Here is a 9,478-nt window from a genome sequence, read left to right on the forward strand (position 1 = left end):
GTTCGTTTATTCCCACAGGGAGCCCCTCCAGTGCCGAGCTGGGTCCCTCCAAGCGGCCAGCGCTGAGGGACCGCTCCAGTTCAACGCCGATGTGTGTCCAGCCCTGAGGGCCGAGCGGTGCCAGGCACGGTGAGGGCAGGCAGAGACCCCCGAGGCACCCCAGGAAAGGCACCTGGGTGCTGGCACTGGCAGTGACTCACTGCCTGTTCTCCGCTGATTTATTGCTTGGCTAAGAACCGACAGCTCTGCTCATCATCTGCTCACCCACCCAAGGTGAGCTGCAATGAGAATAACTAGAATTTCTCATTTTAATCGCAGAGATGTGGTGGCCCCAGGCTTCCACGTGGCATTCTTTGCTACCATGGAATGCAGAGCATCACAACAGCTGGGTATGTTTGGCTCTGGAAGGGAATCACAACTGCTGGATTATGTTTGGTCCCAATGCACAAGTCAGGGGAGTGACACTGAATTTTGGACTCAGGTCCAAATCTACCACCATTCAACACTAAAAAAACACGTTTCTTTTCTGGCAGAAATTAGCAGTGTGCTCTATCTTAAGTAAGTTTGTTTTTAAGAAATAAAATTTTCCTCTAATTTCTTTTTTTTTTTTTTTTTTTTTTTTTTTTTTTTTTTTTAAATACCACTTGTGAGAATAGCCCCAAAATCCTAAGGATATGTTCGGGTGTAACAAAACTGTTTAATTCAACTAAGAAAAAAAAAAAACCAAAACCACAATTCGAGTAGGGCTTTTCATTTTCCCCTGCGCGGTTGTGTCACTAGATGGCCTTCCAGACCCAATACAAACACAACTGCACTCGGGCAAGGAGGATCCTGCTTTGTGCACAGGGCAAACAAAACGCTAGAAAAGGATATTTCTGCAAAAGATCAGAAGAAGGACCTGTAATACCCAAAAAAGTGTCATATAGCTCAAATTATAATAATAAAAAAGCGATCAAATTCACACCTATTTCAAATTCACCATTTTATTGAGGAAGAAGTTGATGCAAGCATGTAGAAACTGTCAAAAAGTGTTTCACAAGCCACAGTCTTATAAATCTTATCTGGAACACAGGAAAAGCCATCAGCTCCTGTCCACTGTAATGGCTGAGAGCATTTCAGTGACACAGGAATGGATGGGCCAGGAAAGAATTTGTTTCATCCTGAAATGATTTATTTGAACCTGGCTCAAACCCAGTATCACACTATATATGATACAATCAGCAGGTACAGTTAGCAGTCTTCCTGTAACTGAAGAATTCAGGGGTTTTTTTGCAAGTCAATTACTGCCACAAAGGGGATTTTTGGGGGGGATAAAAATATTATGTGGTTAATTATTAATTTGTGAGGGGTTGATTTTTCCTTTTGTTTTTGGGCTTTTTCCAAGTCTCGCCAAACAATCTTTACATTTCTCATAGCTTTGTCCTCTTGTACATTTTATACTTATGGAAACTTTTAGATTTGTACACCTTTAGATTTGGGATGAAACAACATAAAATGAGCAGATTACAAATACAACTGTAAACACTCCAAAGACTGTTTTTAAGTAATTAATGTTCTACTTGTAATGAGTCTACTTTGTATGGATGAAGTACAACATTTCAGTGTCTCAGGTACTTAATTTTAATTAACAGCTATGCAGTGCTTCAGGCATATCATTTGGGTTTGAGCTAAAACTGAGCCTATTTTGCTGACTCAAAAAAAATGCAAAATCTGAAATGGAATGGTGCCACTGATTTAAATGGAAGAAGATTCAACCTTCTATTAGTGAAATTCAAATCTAATCATTACAATAATTGTAAGCGTCCTTCTCTAGTTCTGTTTTGGCCTGTATATTGATTTTGGCACAAGTTCTTTCATCAAAAGCTTACACATCTGCAGCTCAGGGGTCAATGTGTGTGTGGAGAGTCCCAGTGAGCACAACAAAACCAGGGCATTAGTGGGGTATGGAAAATATCCGTGCTCCAATCTTTAGTGCCAATTTGTTGCTTCATGATCACCAATGAAAAAGTTAGGAAGGAGTGAAAGGTTATTGTGCTGCTTAGGAAATCTGCTGGGAGTTTGTGATTTTTATACTGGATGGTATTGATGGGTAATTCAGGTTAGTTATAAAAACACCCCTAAAAAGACTCACAGATTAGGTTCAATATTGTTTGCACACACCATCTGCTGCATAGCCATATTGTTAGTTTATTTGGTAACACAAACTGGACAAGAATGGGGACCTGTTCTTCCTTATTGTCTTCAGAACTATGTTTTTGAAATACACTTAATTGTTTTCTTCATAACACAGACCCCAGTTTACAAAGACTTCAGCATAACAATAACTAACCCCATTTATGTCCAAGGAAATATTAATAAACTTAGTTAACAAAGTGCATAAGAAGACAGAGCCTTAAATATTTATTTTTAACATTACCAGTGACATTAATTTTTTGTGTTTTCTACTATTAATTCTAACTACAGCATGTACTGAGCAAGAGGAATGCCTTGAAAAAAATCACAATAGGAAAGACAAAGCCTAAGGAATGGAATTTACCAAGTAAGTCAAGTGAATCTCTGATAAATTTCAGATGTTGCACAAGGCCAACAATTGCTTGTCATGTGCACACAGACTCTTACTGAGGGAGAGTCTCTGCCCCATGGAATTTAGTATGGATAGGGCACAGAAGGAAGGGGGAATTATGATGTGGGAGAGCTGAACTGTCCCTGCACACAACACAAAGTTCTGGTGACAGAATCATTGTGAGAGGAGAAGCCTATGACAAAGCAGGTGTATGCTACTCAAGTGATTCCTCCTGCTTACAGAACAAATGAAGAAAATTGTTTTTCAGTTGTGCTTTTGCTCACAGTACCAACACTGCTCTGACCCTCACTAAACCGTCCACACAATTTCCAAAATCAAAGCTCCCCAATGTCCTTGACTTTCAGCTGTTTCTCAGTCTCCATTTCTGCAGTGTTTCTCGCTGTTCCTCTCGCACATGCAGAGCTCAACCATCTGGTCCTCATGGCCTGATATTTTACACACATGCCCCCACCCCAAAAATCCCTTGGGCTACATGATTCACCATCTATTCAAACCTTGCCATGTGCCTGTTTTTTTGTGTAGTAGCTCCTACTGATGTAAATCCCTTGTTCCATAAGGGCTCTCAATTGCCTTTTTCACTGAAAGCAAGGTGGCTGTGACACCTGCCAGTCTCTGAGACATTTAACCCAACCTAAAACATTATTACACTGTTGTTTGGCTGAGTAGAAACCATATTTTTTTCCCAGTGGGATGTGCTGCCATAATGGCATTAACTTTCTAGACTATTAAGTCATATGGAAAAATTATATTTCAATAAGAAAATTTCCTTTCTGCCTTTTCATGCCTTAGAAATAGTTCCTGTTTCACTTGGCTCAAGTAGTGCCTGCACTAAATCAGTGCAGAAATCTTTGGATAAACTCTATATAAAATCTGTCCAAATGCTACCAGGGAGTTCAGAGGGTTAGGAAAGAAAACAGGACAAGGGTCTGCAAGGGGAGGTGTGAGACAAATTAAGACACACAACTCAGCAAAATCAGGCAGAGAATATTCAGGCACTCTGATGTAGTTTGGACAAACTTTATTCATAAACCACACACTCATGACTACCTGGTGAGCAGCTATTTATAGGAAACACAAACTGTTTCTTGGTTATTTTCTCTGGTACTCTTAAATCAGGGGTGCCACAATATGGCCTACCTGATAAATGCATGGCCATCGTGTTGTGTTTTGAATTTCACCTTTCATTAGAAACGGAGTTCTTGGCTTTGCAGTTGTGGGGGAAAACCACCCCATTTTACAAATCTGAAGTAAATCAACATGGTAAAATGTCATCCTGATAGAGTAGGTGCTTAGAGGCAGTTTCAAGTTTCTGTTGCTTACTAAAGCGTGAACTCTCAAGCCAAATTCTGTTGTGGAATATGGGTAACACAAGGTTAGGATCATCCTATGCTTTTCTGGAACATCAAACACAATGAGTAATCTCTGAAAAGTATGAAATGAACAGGCAAGTGTCTGCCAACACCTCCACAGCTCTGCCCCCGTGGATCCTGGGATGTGTGTCTCCCAGATGTGCTGGCATGGCTTCCCTGAGCCATGGGCAGGAATTTGTCACCACAGGCTGGCAGAGCTATCACAGCACGCCTCGTTTCAGGTGAGATCTGCAGTTGTGTTTGCCTTGAGAGCTGGGCTTGGTTTTGCCATGGGAACAGGCAGAAGCAGTGGGTTCAGGAGTGAGGCACAGCCTTGCTCATGGCTGACAGAGATCAGGGCTCTGCTACAGATCTGCATGAAATTACTCACCATCAGATGTTCTTCTGCATCCAGATCTGCAGCAGAGAACACATCTCATCAGGAAGTAATTTGGGGAAATTTAGGGAAAAAGGCTACAAATAGCTTTGCTTGCAACAAGATCCGTTCTTAGCCAGTATCCAACCAATCCCTTTAGTATAACCTCTAAAATCCCTCTGGCTTAGGCCTTCCTGTGTTTTCATTACCCAAAACTCCACCTAACCCAGCAAGCACAGATATTTTTTTTTTTCAAAATTGGAGCGCTCTCTGCAGTATCTGCTTCCTTCAGATCACTTTTCCCTTCTCTCGTTCCCAAATTATGTAATTCCTTGTGGATAGGGATATTTTCTTTTAATGTACTTGCTGGTTCAGATACAAGGGAAGACTGAATCCAAGAGGAGTGTGTGTTAATTAAGATGACCACAGCACCAGGGCAGGAGTTGCATTCAGCTGCTTTAGTTTACACAGGAGGGATTAACATGGAGTGGGTGAGTCAACTGTGGATTGCCAAATCTGGGTTACACTCCCCAAAATTCTGTTGGAAGATTCCTCTAAACCTGAAGTATGTGGAGTTGTACTTATTTTGTGAAGTAGAGAACATCAAGTTTAATTGAACCCAGGCTTCCTAAATATGCTTTTCACTATGTGAGCTACAGTGCAGCCTGACCAGTGTGTGTTTTACAGAGTCATGAGTCAGGCTTTGATCAACACCTCATTCCTTCACTCTTGCATCTGGCCCAGGCAGGAAGCTCTCAAACCTTATGGACAAGCATGTGGGGAAACTGGGAATATTCATAGGGGAGAATAAAAGCTGGTGAAGTAGGCTATGAGAATGGACTGTGGATGAAATAGTGCCATGTTTTTGCTGAGTAATGGATAGCACTGACATTAAAGGGCAGTTAACATGAAGTTTGCATCCTCCCCTCTGGTATCTGTGCAAACTTCCCACAGGAAGGCAGCAATGGCAGACTGAAGAGATGATAAAATGCCCTGTTTATATGGGGGACACCACAATTTCTGCCTGTTTTTTGTGGAGTGCTGGATGTATGGGTAGAGCTAAGTGGGAAGTACTTGCTCTGTCATAGTCTGGCTGGCAAGATGCTCATTCATAGAGGTGGAGGTTTGGCAGGAGCCAGAGGAGCTTGTGGCTTGTCAGAGCATGGCCAGGCAAAGCACAGGCCCAGACTGAAATTTTCTCAGACCTGAGAGCAGCCATAACCCAGCCAGAGCAAACTCCGAGAGGAACAGTGATGCTCAGAGCAGGTTAATTAATAACTTGAGGCACTGGAAATAAAACCAGGTTGTAATTGAGCGATATTTGCTTTAGAGCTGTGATTCTTGGCCTGTGCCTGGTTTGTGGGAGCTGGTTGGGCTGACAGTGCAGAGTGACCTGGCGGGATGTCCTTACTGAGAGTCACCAGAGAGGCTCAGGAAGGTGTTCAAGCAGTGGTGTGGGTGTAGTGAGGGCAGGCACAGAGAGCAGCAAGCTGACAGTGCTGGGTCTGGCACGCTGCCCTGCCCTGCTCCACACCTCTGTCTTTGATGGCACATTTCCTGTGTTTCACCCTTCCTACATACATCTCACCCTTCCTGATAACAACAGGCACATTGTCAAGTTCCTCATTGCTTACTGGGATTAATGTAGTAGCTCTGAGTTCTTAAAGTGGGGAGATTTCCTGGTTAAAACTGTTCTAATTAAACTTGTATCTCTCATAAGGCTAAAAATGCCCCTGTGTGAATGGCAGCTGGATCTGCTTGCAAAATGTCAGTGCCTCAAGACCTTTAATGGTCTTGGGAGTCTAACAATAGTACAGACAGTGCCTGTTCAAAGATAAGGGCTCCAGGCAAATGGAAGAAGGAAGCAAATACAGCCTCCCCATGAAATCAGACATCTTAGACAAAAATTTTCTAAGTACAGAACACATCTGGCTGTGTATTTCTTAAGTACTTTATTGGCTTGAATTACACACACAGCACCCACAGCAAATATTTTCTACTCTGAGTGGGCACCTCCATTCTCCTTTTAGGACTCAGTTTTGGACCTGGGAAAAAGTGTTCTCAGTCGAAAGGCCTCCAAGCAAGCCTGGGCTGGTCACAGTGGAGCAACAGCTGCACGAGCTTAAATTCCTCTCCCCACCCTGCTGTACAAGCCATGCTCCTCAGTCCTATGCATGGAGGAATGTCCAGCTTTCCTGCTTCCCTGCCAGCTCCACTGGCATTTCCTATTCCACAGGCAATTGCACGTTAGTTGCCGACACCATGAAGTGCTTTTTCATGTGGGCAGTGGTGGTGGAACTAAGGATCCCTTCTGGTCAGAACGCCCTGCAGATGTTCGTGACACTTTTTTCACTCCCCTTTATGCAACACGTCAGGCGCTTGTGATAATTTACTGCCACAGGAACCACTTCCTGCACGCTGCTAACTGTGAGTCCTTCCGGACTGCTGGCAGGCACTGCCCAGGGAAAGGAGAAGACAATGTGCAGGGAAAGGTGTCAGGAAGCAAAGAGAACCCTGTCCTGCATCAGCAGCTCCCAGGAGAGAGGCAGGCAGAAATGCAGCAATGGCTGTGTGGGTTTAATGGAAACTAACTTCAGTTAGAAACTAGCAGTGGCCTTTCCCTCTTGAAGGTTAAAACAACTAAAATATCTGGAAGAGGTATTTTAATTTAAAACTTACCTTAAAAAAGAGAAAAATAAAAGTTAAAGCAAGTCCAAAAATAACTCAGAAAGTAGACAAAGATAAGAACAGAGCCTGCAGAAGTCAAGTCTGAACAAAAGGCATGGGCTGTGAAAGGAGAAAACCACAAATGGCAGGGGTCGAAATGTAAAACCTACAGTTCACCGTGAAACATGAAGGATGCTGTTGTATTCCACACCTCCTCTTCCTGGGTGTAGCTGTCTCCACAAGGTGAAGGGCAGTAATGAATCAAGCTCCTTCCCTCTTCCTGTATTTTCTATTCAATTATTTGCAGGCTGTGCAAGATCTGCTTTACTTTCCCTCTCCATATGCCACACTCTCCTCCTGTTTTTTAGTTTTTTTTCTAATTCTGAACTGTGCCTTTGGCCTCTCTCCCATTCCTTTCTCCTCGGTGTGTGCCCCCTGCTCTGCCAGGATCTGCTGTCTTTGTAACCTCTGCTGTGCACATATGCTGGCTCTTCCCTCCCCTCCTGCCACCCCCTGCTCCACCAAGTGTCCCTTCTCCTCGCTCCAGCGTTTTTGCCAGCGGCTCTGTGAGCTAGCCAGGAATGGAACGATTTTGCCACGGCCACTGCTCCTGTTTCCATGCTCCTCTCCAGCGACCAAGGGGAAGCTGTGCTGCTCCCCTCGTACAGCACAGGCACACACAGCCCTGCAGCTGTGTAGCAACTGGGAGCTGCTGGAGTGCAGCAGCACAGGGAGCCATGGGCAGCACAGCCTTCACCGACCCGGCGCCTTCGGGCCCACTCGGCTGCAACCCAGGGCTCGAGGGACCAGCTGGGGCACTCCTCGCTGTCCTGTCAAACAATAAATCAAGATGCAAATCCTTAACTGTACGATTGAGAGAAGTGGTGGCAATGTCAAGGGCAAAACAAAGCCCTGGTCTCGTGTCACATCGCACCAGTGGGAAGACACTGCTCTGATTTGTAAGCTGAACTCATTTGATCTTTGTCATCGGTTTCTGGCTGCAACATTTTATACTCCATCACTTTTAATCAGAATGTTCCTTGTATCTGCTACATGTGTTAAAATGGCTCCCAGGTCCCCGGCTACTATCATATCTAGGCTGTTTAATGAAGTGTCCAGAGACACAAGTAATTTAATGCATAAATATTCTTTTAGATTATTTGGATCTTCATTTCCTTTTCATGCAAGCTTTGTAAGTGCCCGACCTTTAAATGGTACATTCTTTTCATTCTTTCTCTTTTATTTTTGTGAAACTGTACTGTTCAGGGGCCATGAAGCACTGAACTGTTTTGTAATTCTATGGCTTTAGAATGCTGATTAGAATTGCCAACAGTCTTGATTTATTTCGTGATTTTTATAAGCTTGAAAGCATTCTAAAAAATAACCACTTGTACATCCTGATAGGATCACAGCATTTCAATGGCAGCTGCATTTCAATAGGCAAGAAGCAACACAAAACATTCTGCAAGTCAGGTGTTGAAACAGTTTCTTTATTCCTTTATAGCTCAAGAAAGATTAGATCTCTGAAAGCACTCACTCCCTACCTTACAGAGGTGGCTTTGTCATAATACTTTCAGAAATAATATGATCACATACAGTTTAAAAAGCAACAACCACCCCCAGGTCTGGAAAATAGCCAACACATCCATCAAAATTTGTCTGGATTTTAAACACAGTAAATGTTTGTTCCACTGTTGGGTGTCACCATGCATCTCTGCACCCCGGCAGCCAAACAACACAGCCTAGTGATTCCCTGTCATTGTTCAAGGCTCACATCCCCATGCATCCTCAGAGCATGCTGGGACACAGGTGAAATCTTGTCAGCAGGTTGCTTATTTCAGCTGACAATTCCCTAGACAGATCATCTGCTGTTCTTAGGAAGGAATAAAAAATTTCATGGCAAGAAAATATGAACAGGCAAATACCCTGTCCATATTCCTACTCAATAGTCCTTTGATATTCTTAGCCTGGTTTCCTAAAAATAAAACCATCTAATGCGACTGTGTTCTTCTCTGTAATCTCCCCCCTCATTCCTCCAATGTCAATCAAATTTGGCGGCGGGGAAGAAGTCCCTAATGTATTTAGGTATTGAATGAACAGCTGGATACAGAGTATGTGGTGAGGCATCACATCTAAAAAAACCTCATCTAACAGGAAGGTCTCAAAATGTACTTTGTAACCACCCTGCCCCAGACACACTCATCTTTCTTTTATTGGTCCTGCAACCACCTGTTTTGTGCTCTGCATTATTTAATGGCTACATAATAGACACCAGGGCAGGCAAGTGTTGCAGTCTGCCTCTGGCTCCCTTCCAGCTCCTAAACCGGGCTTTCTTCCCATGCAACTGGGGTGTGGCAAGGGATGGTGTGGAACCAGACCTCCTCCTGACACAATATTGACACTGCTGAGGTGTGTGTACACACACCCGGAACCAGGAAACACAGTGCTGACAGGTTGTTTATCTGGAAGAAAACTAAAATCATAACCAAGTTTGTAGGTGGC

The 9,478-nt window shown here is 43.5% G+C and overlaps 1 long non-coding RNA gene across 1 annotated transcript in view; it reads left to right on the forward strand.

Moving 5' to 3' along the window:
* The window catches only part of LOC111936396 (uncharacterized), a 9,321-nt gene extending 345 nt beyond the window's left edge, over nucleotides 1-8,976 (forward strand). The window contains exons 2-4 of the long non-coding RNA XR_015277628.1: nucleotides 19-273; nucleotides 2,464-2,539; nucleotides 6,340-8,976. This is a non-coding gene — a long non-coding RNA (uncharacterized LOC111936396). The remainder of the gene's footprint in view (nucleotides 1-18; nucleotides 274-2,463; nucleotides 2,540-6,339) is intronic.
* Nucleotides 8,977-9,478: the final 502 nt, after the last annotated feature.

This window comes from Cyanistes caeruleus, chromosome 18 (genome assembly GCF_971803275.1).
Source record: "Cyanistes caeruleus chromosome 18, bCyaCae1.hap1.1, whole genome shotgun sequence".
Lineage (NCBI taxonomy): Eukaryota > Metazoa > Chordata > Aves > Passeriformes > Paridae > Cyanistes > Cyanistes caeruleus.